This window comes from Halyomorpha halys, unplaced genomic scaffold (genome assembly GCF_000696795.3).
Source record: "Halyomorpha halys isolate HHAL.00 unplaced genomic scaffold, Hhal_1.1 Scaffold501.1, whole genome shotgun sequence".
NCBI lineage: Eukaryota > Metazoa > Arthropoda > Insecta > Hemiptera > Pentatomidae > Halyomorpha > Halyomorpha halys.
In genome coordinates, this window is record NW_027105273.1 from 502794 (window position 1) to 513703 (window position 10910).

Sequence of the window (10910 nt, forward strand, 5' to 3'; positions counted from 1 at the left end):
ATTGACTAATTAAGTAATTAGACATAATCTAAGAAATGCTTATTAACAAAAATATATGATTTCTCTATGTTTTAATGTCTTATAGGGTAATTTCTTGGATTGACCTGGGCAGAATAGACTGAATGAAGTTTTTTTTTAAATGATTTAGTTTTAAAATTGTATTAAGGTAAGATAAATTATAAATAATATTATTAATTGTTTTGGAATTGTTGAAGATCATAGATGTAATAAAAGCTGTTTGTAATAGATTGTTTCTGAGGATGGCCGAATTGGTCGAAACGTCGAAGAAAAATGTTTTGAGAATAAAATAGATAAAATTTTATTTATTTAAACATAATTAACCAGTCTCAACAAAGTTTAAGATTAAAAATAAAATAAATATATTATTTCAATTTCTTGAGACAAGTAATTATTTATTAAATAAATCAAAAATTGTATCCTATTAGTCTCAACACTTTTTATATCAACAGTCCAACGTTTCGGCCATTTCGGCCATCCTCAAGGACAATCTAAATATTTAACAGCTTATATTACATATTCATTTGTAACAGTTATAACAACAACATTATCACAAATAATATAACATACCTTCAATTATAATTTCTTCCTCACATAAATGTAAAAGTTACTTTTGCAGGCTATTCTGCCCAGGTCATTTCCTTTATTATAAGTTAAAAACCTATTAAAAGTCAATTATTAGAGAGTCATATTTATTATTAATAAGCTTACCTAAGCTTAAGTTTAGTTACCTATTTTTTTAATTAAAAATCATAAATATCTAAATCTTCTTATTTTAAAATTATCTACACAAAATCACTACCATATACACAAACCATTTATAACCTCCCACTCACACAGGTCAGCCTTGTTTTAAAATCAATTTAAATTGCATTTTTGTCTCAATTTGGTATTTATTGTAATTCTCAAAATTCCATAGTAAAATTAATTGTAAATACTAACAAATTTCTCCAATATTTTTTGTTTAAAATCTCTGCATAATGTAGGTTTAAATTCCTAGCATCTGTTTTAAAATTAACTGTGTAATTGATGTTCTCTGATATATAAATTGACACAAGTATTTTTCTTTTGAACAAATTGTTCAATATAAAGAACAAATATATTATTAGTGATAATGTTGTTGTTATAAGTGTTACAAATGAATATATAATAAGCTGTTAAATATTTAGATTGTCCTTGAGGATGGCCGAAATGGCCGAATTGTTGGACCGTTGAAATAAAAAGTGTCGAGACTAATAAGGATACAATTTTTGATTTATTTAATAAATATATTATATAAATATAAAAAATAAATAATGACACTTTGACCCATAATATAGAAATCGGGTTTATATATGAGGAAACAATCCGATAGTTTTAATGAACTTAGTGGTGTTATTAATGCCTTTCTCACTTTCGCACAACGCTCTGAAGAGCTGTCGAGGAATGTTCATGGGTCAACCTGGGCCCTGTTTCATAATGAAAGCTAATAGTATTAGTACATAGTACAAGTGTAGAAACTAGTGTGGAAATAATACTAATACTTATTTTTTCATGATAGGGATGACTATTAGTGATATTACAGGAATTAAAAAATACTAAAGTACAAGTCTGTTTGATTGAATTAAGATAAATCTACAAGTCTAATAGTATTAGTTTGTACTTTATTATGAAATAGGGCTCTGCCGTGTCCAATCCAGAAGCACGTTATCACCATCTTCATTGTCTGGATGATGTGGCCTAGTAACTCACTGTTAGCTTTATCATTTTAAGCTTATAGTGTTCTTCTGCTCACCAATTCTGTTTCCAGTGTAAAACTCGTTACAGAGTAAATAAAAAAAAAATCTGAAAAATCGATTCTATAAAGTGTCGACTCCTGTCGGTCTATTTTATCGAAAAAGTTGTAAAATCCCAGGCATATAATATAATAAATATGTAATTTCATAGGATTTTGTGTGGATAATTTTAATATAAGAAGAATTAGATATTTATTATTTTAAATAATAAAAAAAGAATAGGTTTTTAACTTATAATAATGAATGACCTGGGTAGAATAGCCTGCAAAAGTAATTATAAATTTAATGTGGGGAAGAAATTATAATTGAAGATGTCCTTGAGGATGGCTAAAATGGCCAAAACGTTGGACTGTTGAAATAAAAAGTGTTAAAAATAAAAATACAAAAAAGGATACAAGTTTTGATTTATTTAATATATAATTTTAGTTTCATATGGCTTTTTATTTTTAGCTAGTATTTTCTCATGCACGCGAAACATTTCGCAAGTGTTTTTGGAATCAAAACGTGCATTTCCGTCGAAAACTCGAAATAAAAATTTTTGCACGATTGCAATTATTTCCCATACTATATATTCTATATGTAGGTAAGTGAAGTTTTTTTTTCCTACGCCACAGGAAGACTAGGCTAGACTAGGAAGACTGGGCTATTACGCCATTTTCCCTCTCGCAGTCCAATACAATTTTACTCTTCCTCTTAGTTGGTCCACATCCTGCTCAACAAATTCTTGACCAATACACGTTAAAAGATGGTCTCTATCCATGTCTCCCATGTTGCATAGAGGACATTTCGGGGAATCTACGATGCCAATTCGATGGAGGTGTTTTTGGAGCAAATCATGTCCTGTTACTAGCTGAAAACATGCTACTCAGCTCTGCTAAGATTGCCGGGGATTCGTTTATCCTTATCCAGTATGCTCTCTCAATTCTTTCCTCCCGCTTGAACTTTGTGTCTAGCGCTTGTTCTGTCCTTACAATAAGCGCTTATAAGTGATTTCACTGTTCTGTAGAAAAGTGGTAGAACAGGCTGGTTCTCTGCACAACCGAGTTTAGCCAACTTGTCAGCATGCCCATTACCATCTATACCAACATGGCCGGGTAAGTGAAAGTAGGAATTTATATACCAAGTAATTGGGATTAAGAAAAACAATTCCACTTAGTAGGTAAACCTTAACTGCTATGCTAGAAGTGTAGTGTTAGGAATTGAAGGGGTTATGGTAGCACATGTTGGTAGTAGGAAGGGTGTTTTTATTATATGATTCATTTTCAGAACTCTTGCCAATATGCAGCCTCAGATTTTTACCTACTTTAATTTCTCTAATTACTTTTGGCAAAGTGGTTCTAGGTTTGTAATGCTACGTAATGAAGCAATAAAAATGTCAAAATGTATTCTTCTGGTCAGTTATCATAATACAAATGTTTATATCTTAAGTATTCGATAATACAGTTGACGATTTTTTACGATACATACAACTTCTGTTTAAAACCTCTTACTCCAAGAGCTGGGGATAAAAAATAGGATTTTACCAATCTTTTTGGTCGCTTTAATTAAAACAATGCAGTCGAAGTTGATGACTCTGTTAATCATAGTTTGGGGGAATTAAAAGTGGCGGCTGTTTAAAAACGTTACATGAAATCAATTTTTTACTAGCTCCTTATCTTTCAGGTTTAACCTTGAACATTTGGTTCATGTTGGAAAATAAATGTCCACTTGGGACTCAACTTGCCAAGGGGGTTAAACCGCTACTATTCGCGGATGATCTAGCCATTATTTATCGATCGACGAATACAATTACCATAAAACATAAATTACAGGAAGCAATCAATAGAATTAATAACTGGTCACTCTCAATCGGTCTGACAGTAACGAATACTAACATAGTTATCATTACCGACTCGTTAAGTTCACTAAAAGCTATGAAGATCATTTACCCGATACACCCGGGGATCATAAAAATTCACAATTATACCAACATGCTCGAAAACTTGGGAAAAACAGTTTTCTTTATATGGGTGCCGGGTCACGTGGGGATCACTGGAAATGAACTGGCGGACATTGCAGCTAAACAAGCACTTGCTCTTCCAGGTCAGGGCGCGGCAGTTCTGACACCACAAGAAATAAGTCTTCCAATGAAAAATGAGATATCATCTAGTTGGCAAGCCATGTGGGATGAAAGCCAAGCAAATTAAAAACAATCAAAAAACCACTAAACCATGGACCACATCAAACCGTTCCAATCGCAGGGAGGAGGTAGCTATTACCAGATTGAGAATAGGTCATACGAGTTTAACTCATAGATATCTGATCAGTAAGCAGCCACCGCCAAAATGTCAATACTGCAACAGTGTATTATCGATCAGTCACATATTTGAGAAATGTCATTTGTATTTTGCGAACTTTAGTAGATTGGGAGTAGGACCGAGTGTATAGGATGCTCTGAATGATGACCAGAAGAACGTGGAAATGGTCTTAGTTTTCATAAAAAGGAATGGCCTTTTGAATAAGATTTAAACCAGAAAATCTGTTATACGTAATAAAACATACCAAAGGAAGTAATTATTTAAATTTTTTTTCGAAATTATTTAAAGAGAAAAATAAAGTGAAATAGAATTATAAATATAAATGAAACAGAATTATAAAGCACGAAACATGGGCGTTGATGACCTCAGGGTTTTACGCTCTAAAGCCCCAGACAACAACAACAACAACAACAATAAACGTCTATATTATCCTAATATTAGTTTAAACTTTTCTCTTCCTTCCGTTAAACCTCGGATGTTATTATTGCCGCTTGTTTATGTTATTCCCCCATCTGTACTCAATTCAATCTCAATTCAATTTTGCCCTGGACTCCTCGCAACCGTAAGACTGAGCATTTCTCTCACCAGTACACTCCTAACGTGACATCTTTTGTTTCTGTTTAGAGTATTTTGCTCATCTGAACACTTCCTACGTTTCTTATTTGAAATCATGAACCGAGGCTAGAAGATCTTAGATATTTTACGAAACCTGATTTATTCGGCCCCTGATTGAAAAGCTAAAATTTTCAATTTCAATTTAAAATCGCATTGAAAGTAACCTTAAAAATGTTTGTCATTGTTACAACCAATTATATTTTTTAAAAATGGTATAATTCGTCTGCTATGAGGTAAATGTTCAAGGGACATCTCTCAGGGGACAAGAAAGTAGGACATTCCTGCCAGGATAAAGCTACATAGAATACTAAAACAGCAATCGGGAAGATTATTGATTGACCGTGTGTAAAGATGAAAGGAATATGGTCCGGATGCGGTCAAAAAAAGTCGGCATAAAAAAAGTCGGCCCATTACCAACGGTCATTTTTGTTTTGACTGCCGTCAAAATAGCCCTGAAGAAGCCCTGCAACGTGGGACAAAACATTAGCTCATTAAAATAGTATATTTCTACTATTTGAGTTTTTTTGACCGCACCCGGACCATATTCCTTTCATAAAACAGCAATCAATTTAAAGCAGGTATTTTAAAGTAGTGTTCATAATTTTTAACATTAGATATCAGACATGAAATAATATGGCATTGTTATTATAATACAATTTATTAAAGTAACAAAATGAAATGAAAAAAATAGGTACAACATTGTAATTAAATAGTGAAATTTGGAATTATTACCAATTACGAAAGTTAAATAGACACCTAAATCAATGAGACACCTAAACTTGAATTTGAGAAACTCAAAATCCATCGATGTTTGGATTAATTCCACTGATACAAAAACGTAACGAATTTCCTAAATTAACATCAGTCAATCTTGTACGGTGGTTTGATTTATTAACTTTCATCATTGAAAAGAACTGTTCGCATTTATAAGTACTGCCAAAGGCACAAATCAATCCTCTTGGAAAATGTTCTTCTTCGAGGTATTTTTTGTAGAAAATGCACAACTCCACGTCTTCTAATTTGGATTTTAGGAGTGAGTTTTCTTGAATCTCGATCAAGTCCATTTGCTAGTGTATTGGAGCATTTTGTACATTACTTTTTGTTAGAGTAGCAAATAAATTCAATCAGTCTTCCATGTTTTTGAAATCGCTAAATCTGTTTGAAAATTGCTCAGACAGTAAGTTGAGTTCTTAAGCATATTGAGGATAAGCACTATTTTCATACGCTGAGAGCGTGGTGAAATGGTAACTATTACCAGACAGCCTATACAGATGAGTGCCTGCCAAAAGCGAAGTTTGTTCTGAAACGCTTTCAAATGGCTGTACAAATCATTTACTAACTGTCCTTGTTTTTGAAGTTTCAAATTTAAATCATTCAAATGACTATTGCAACATTTACTAGACAAACGGTCTAAATTGCCAATCCATTACAAAAGACTGATCTACATGACTATTATAAGGCCTATCTGGACATACGGAGTTGAGCTTTGGGGCTCCACTAAACCATCAAATTCCTCCAGAATCCAATCCTTACAGTCCAAAATCCTTCGTAAAATCCTTAATGCTCCTTACTTTGTCACAAATCAAGTCATCCATCAGGACCTCAATATTCCATATGTTGCCGATTTGGCCAGAACCAGATACCGTTCCTTCCATAATAAACTTCTCAACCACCCAAATCCACTTGTTTCTAACCTGGCTTCTCCTTCATTACCTAATAATCCTCCTAGGCGTCTGAAAAGAAGATGGCCTCGAGATCTTCTCCTCTAGAAATGTTTTTGGAGTTCTATCAATGGGTAGATTCTCCACATGTTTTTATCATGTCACTATGTCACCTACAGCAAATTTACTTGTTGTATATATGTGTATACAGTTGTAAATATCAATAAATAAATTATTAAAAAAAAAAAAAAAAAAAAAAAAAAAATCATTCAAATAGGATCAAATACCTGTAAGGTTGACCAGAAATGCTAATTCACATATCCATTTTGGGTCATTCAATTCAGATGATGGTTTATCTTTTATTTGCATAAAATCTGCTATTTCATTTCTAAGCTCGTAAAACCGTTTCAGCATTTTCCCTTTGCTTAGCTATCTGACTTCATAATAATATCCGTCGTCATATCCGGCTGATGTTTCATCCAAAAACGCCTTGAACTTACGATGGTCAAGCCCCAGGATCGAATGAAATTGGTGGTTTTTACTACCTCATTCATAAGATTCTGGAGTCGAATTGTTTAAGTAAGGCGCCCCCTCACTTCTGAACAGATATTCATGAAGCCATCTAGTGGCAATGATAAGCGATACGAAGCCTGGGCGGCCATCTTGGTTCCCAAAACAAAGGGTACAGTACCAGTAAAGAAGCCATCGTGACCTGTACCGGAGAAGAAGAGGACAGAACTCTTCAATAAGGTCTATTCTCATAATGATGAGGGAGTAAACCATAGACTAAGGCGAGAGAGGCCGCGGCGGCAGGAGGATGAGAAGAGAGAACCCTCCTTCCATAATCACATTCCCATCAGAATCAACCATCAACCTCCATATAGTCAACCAAGTAAACTGTAATCTTCTTCAATTAATGTAATAAAACCAGATTTACAACTAACCAACTAACATATATTGTAACTATTTTGCTCAAACCTTACAACAAATTGTGTCAGAAAACTTTAATGAGAATAGAGGTTATTTTATTTTAAAACCATTATATCAAGTTATTTAAATACAGTCCACTCCATCATTACCAGTAAACTATCATTCATTCCTTAATTTTAACCAGCTTACCAGTATAATAATTAATTTGGGTAATATCCCCCAATTTTTACTCCGGGGAATACCTAAATTAAACACGAATGGACTTAGAACACAAGTTCTGTAGGTGGATAATGCAATGAAGGACTATCAAATCATCTTTTTGCACATTTAATTCGCTGCTTTTTCGTTCAAAATTCCGATGAACCCTTTACGTAACTTAACCCGATCATAGAAGGTACACCATCTGTGTATACACTAACTAATTTACTAAGTAATACTGACCATGGCAAGCCAAAACTTGTGAATACTTTTTGAACTTCATTAAAAATGTCCTCTCCTGTAGTGGTTCCTTTTAGCGGCTGTAAAAAAAGCAATTGCTCAGTAACAGTGAACTCTTACTATAATTAGTAAGACTCGAGATGCACACAAAGTCACAAAGCAAATTGATGGCACTAGCGGTTCGCTAAGATATCGCTTGTCGATATTATCACCACGGTAGCTTAAATAGAACTGAAGTAAAGTTTGGGCCACCAGTGAGGCGGCAAACTCTACTCGGCTTGCTCACTAACTTTATTCTATGAGTATGAGTAAATAGTATAATTTTTTTTTTTAACATTGAGTTTTTAAAAATGTCTCGCGGGCCAGGAGTTTCCCACATATGATTTAAAGAATAGTAAATTTACAAAAATATGACCCTTAATGGGACATTTCGCGTTCAATAATTTCCGAGATAAAGTTTTTTAAAAAAGCTATGTTTTTCAAATAACGTTAAATCATTATTTTTGCAAATACTATAGAAACTAGTTATGGGTAATGATGACCTCAGGGTTTTACGCCCTAAAGCCCCAGACAACAACAACAACTAGTACTTCTACAAACAACGCCCGAATGTATATTATCTCTCAGTTCAGGACTAGAGAAAATTTTCATGATAATCGCATTAATTAATTGACAAAATAATGATTTTTCGTTATTTTGAACAAAAAAAAAATGTTTCTTTTTGAAAAACTGTACCTCGAAGATTATTAGAAGTATATAGCTCTCATTAGGGCTCATATTTTGGAAAGTTATTTCGGTTTTAAATGATGTTTTGTGAAGTGTTTTAGTGTTGATGGTAATTTTAAGAATACGGAGCTCTGAATGAAAAAAAAAATAACTAAAATTTTATTTATTTCTCGAATAAAATAAACATCAGAGGGCCTTCACATTCAATAATCACTTGTTAATGATAGTTAGTATATTCCTTATGTATTAACTTAGATTAGAACTGAACCATTATCTAACAAAAAAAAATTAATATTTTTTTTTACTTGAAAAAACTCAAAAATGTTGGGTATAGTTGTTATTTTTTACTCTTTATATAGTTTTTAATAAAGAGTTCAAAAATTGGGATGGATCATTTTTTCCATCCCTTGGAATCTTCTAGCATTTCTTAGCAAGTGTTTCTTCAATAGGATCAAGTCTGAAATTTTAATCTTACTTAAAATTAATGTTACAAAAAAAAATTATTGAAAAAAAGAATAAATTTTTAAGTAAATGATATATACAGCTTAATATCAGGGAACGTCCATATCGTACATTATTGCTGTGAACACAAATCAGAACTTAATGCACCTCTGGCAATATTCTTTATGAAAACTAACTCCTGTTCATAATTTATCTTTTTTGTAGTCCCATTCAATGAATTGGGATGTTTTGAATTGAAAAGTTACCTTGAAACGGCATCGTAAAGCACGTTCCAATAGAAAATGGACAACATTCGTCACCATTTTACTGTCATCCGAAGTGGCCGGAGAACAAAGGGAAATGGAAAAATAACTCCGAGGGCAGAGGGCGGACAAATGACGAGATTCGGCCAATAGCTTTCGAATCTGTCATCTGCCCCATCGGTGTGATCGCATCTCTGCCCATCTATTATATTCGTATATATAGCCTGTATATTTCAACACTCAATTCTCTCCTTATCTGCTTGTTAAATGTGTATATCTGTTGTTGTGTTTTACATATCCTACCTTTTACCGTCTATCCAAGTTCTATAGGGCATCAAACAGCATGAATGAAACCATACCTGAAACAGAGAAATGAAGTAAAGTATAATATATATTTTTTATAGAGTATACTGTAAGTATTCTGTTATATTTTGATAGACAATGGTAATAAGGATTATAGAGCTCATTTACAAATATATAAATTAAATTATTACAAAATAAGAAGCAAAAGAAAAAAAAATCTTAAAAACAATCAATTCTATTTACATTAAGCCAGGAAAAACACTTAACGTCCAAATTCTCTCACCCCCGCTTGACCATATTAGTCGGACAGTCGTCCGTTGACCCTTCAATAGTTTAAAATATCTTTACAAACTATATAACTATCACCCAAACAGCATACCTAAGGAAACAGAATTTCAAAACTGTGCAGACGAAACAACATCGTACTACAATGTTCAATTTACAATGTGGGAACTAAACAATATATTGAATACAGTAAAAGGTTCGTCCCCCGGTCCTGACAACATTCGGTATGAAATGGTCAAAAATCTTGAACCACACCAACATTACGATAATTACAGATTCACTAAGCTCGATAAAGCTTTAGATTCTATGTATCCAGAACATCCGAGAATTTCCTGCATCCATTTGCACTTAAAAACTCTACACAACATGGGTATGTCAGTAACATTTCTATGGGTTCCAAGCCATGTAGGAATCGCAGGGAATGAACTGGCCGATCACGCTGCAAGAGAAGCACTCGCGCTTCCGGGACGGGGTAAAGCAATTTTAACTCCGTCAGAGATATGGAGGCCTCTTGTAAAGGAAGTCAAAGAAAAATGGCAATCTATGTGGAACGAAAGCCCATTGAGCAAATAAAAATTATTAAAAAGGATGTCAAGCCCTGGGGTACCTCCAGTCGCAAATGCCGTAGAGGGGAAGTTGTACTGACTAGGCTGAGAATAAGTCACACGAGGCTCACCCACTCCTATCTTATATCAAAAGAAACGCCTCCGAACTGCCAGTATTACAATAACAATCTAACAATAAGCCATGTTTTCCAACTATGCCCATATTTTACACCACACCTCAATAGCTTGGGACTAAGCCAAGATATCTCAAAAACCATTGGAGACGATGATAAGGCAATTGAATTGGTGTTTCGGTTTTTGAAATCACAAAATTTACTGACAAAAATATAACTTGATCGGATGAAAAAAAAAAATAAATAAATAAAAAAAATAAATAAAATAAATAAATAAAATAATCAAATAAAAAAAAAAATTTAACGAATATTAGCAATATTAAATAAAATATACATGGCGTTGATGACCAATGAAGTTTGGCGCCACTAAACAAACAAATAGTAAAGTAATAGAAGAAGTATTTTCCTCAATTATGGAGGAATGAGCAGAACTCTGGATCCCGGAGTTTTTTTCTTAATTGTGTCACAGGTATCAAAAG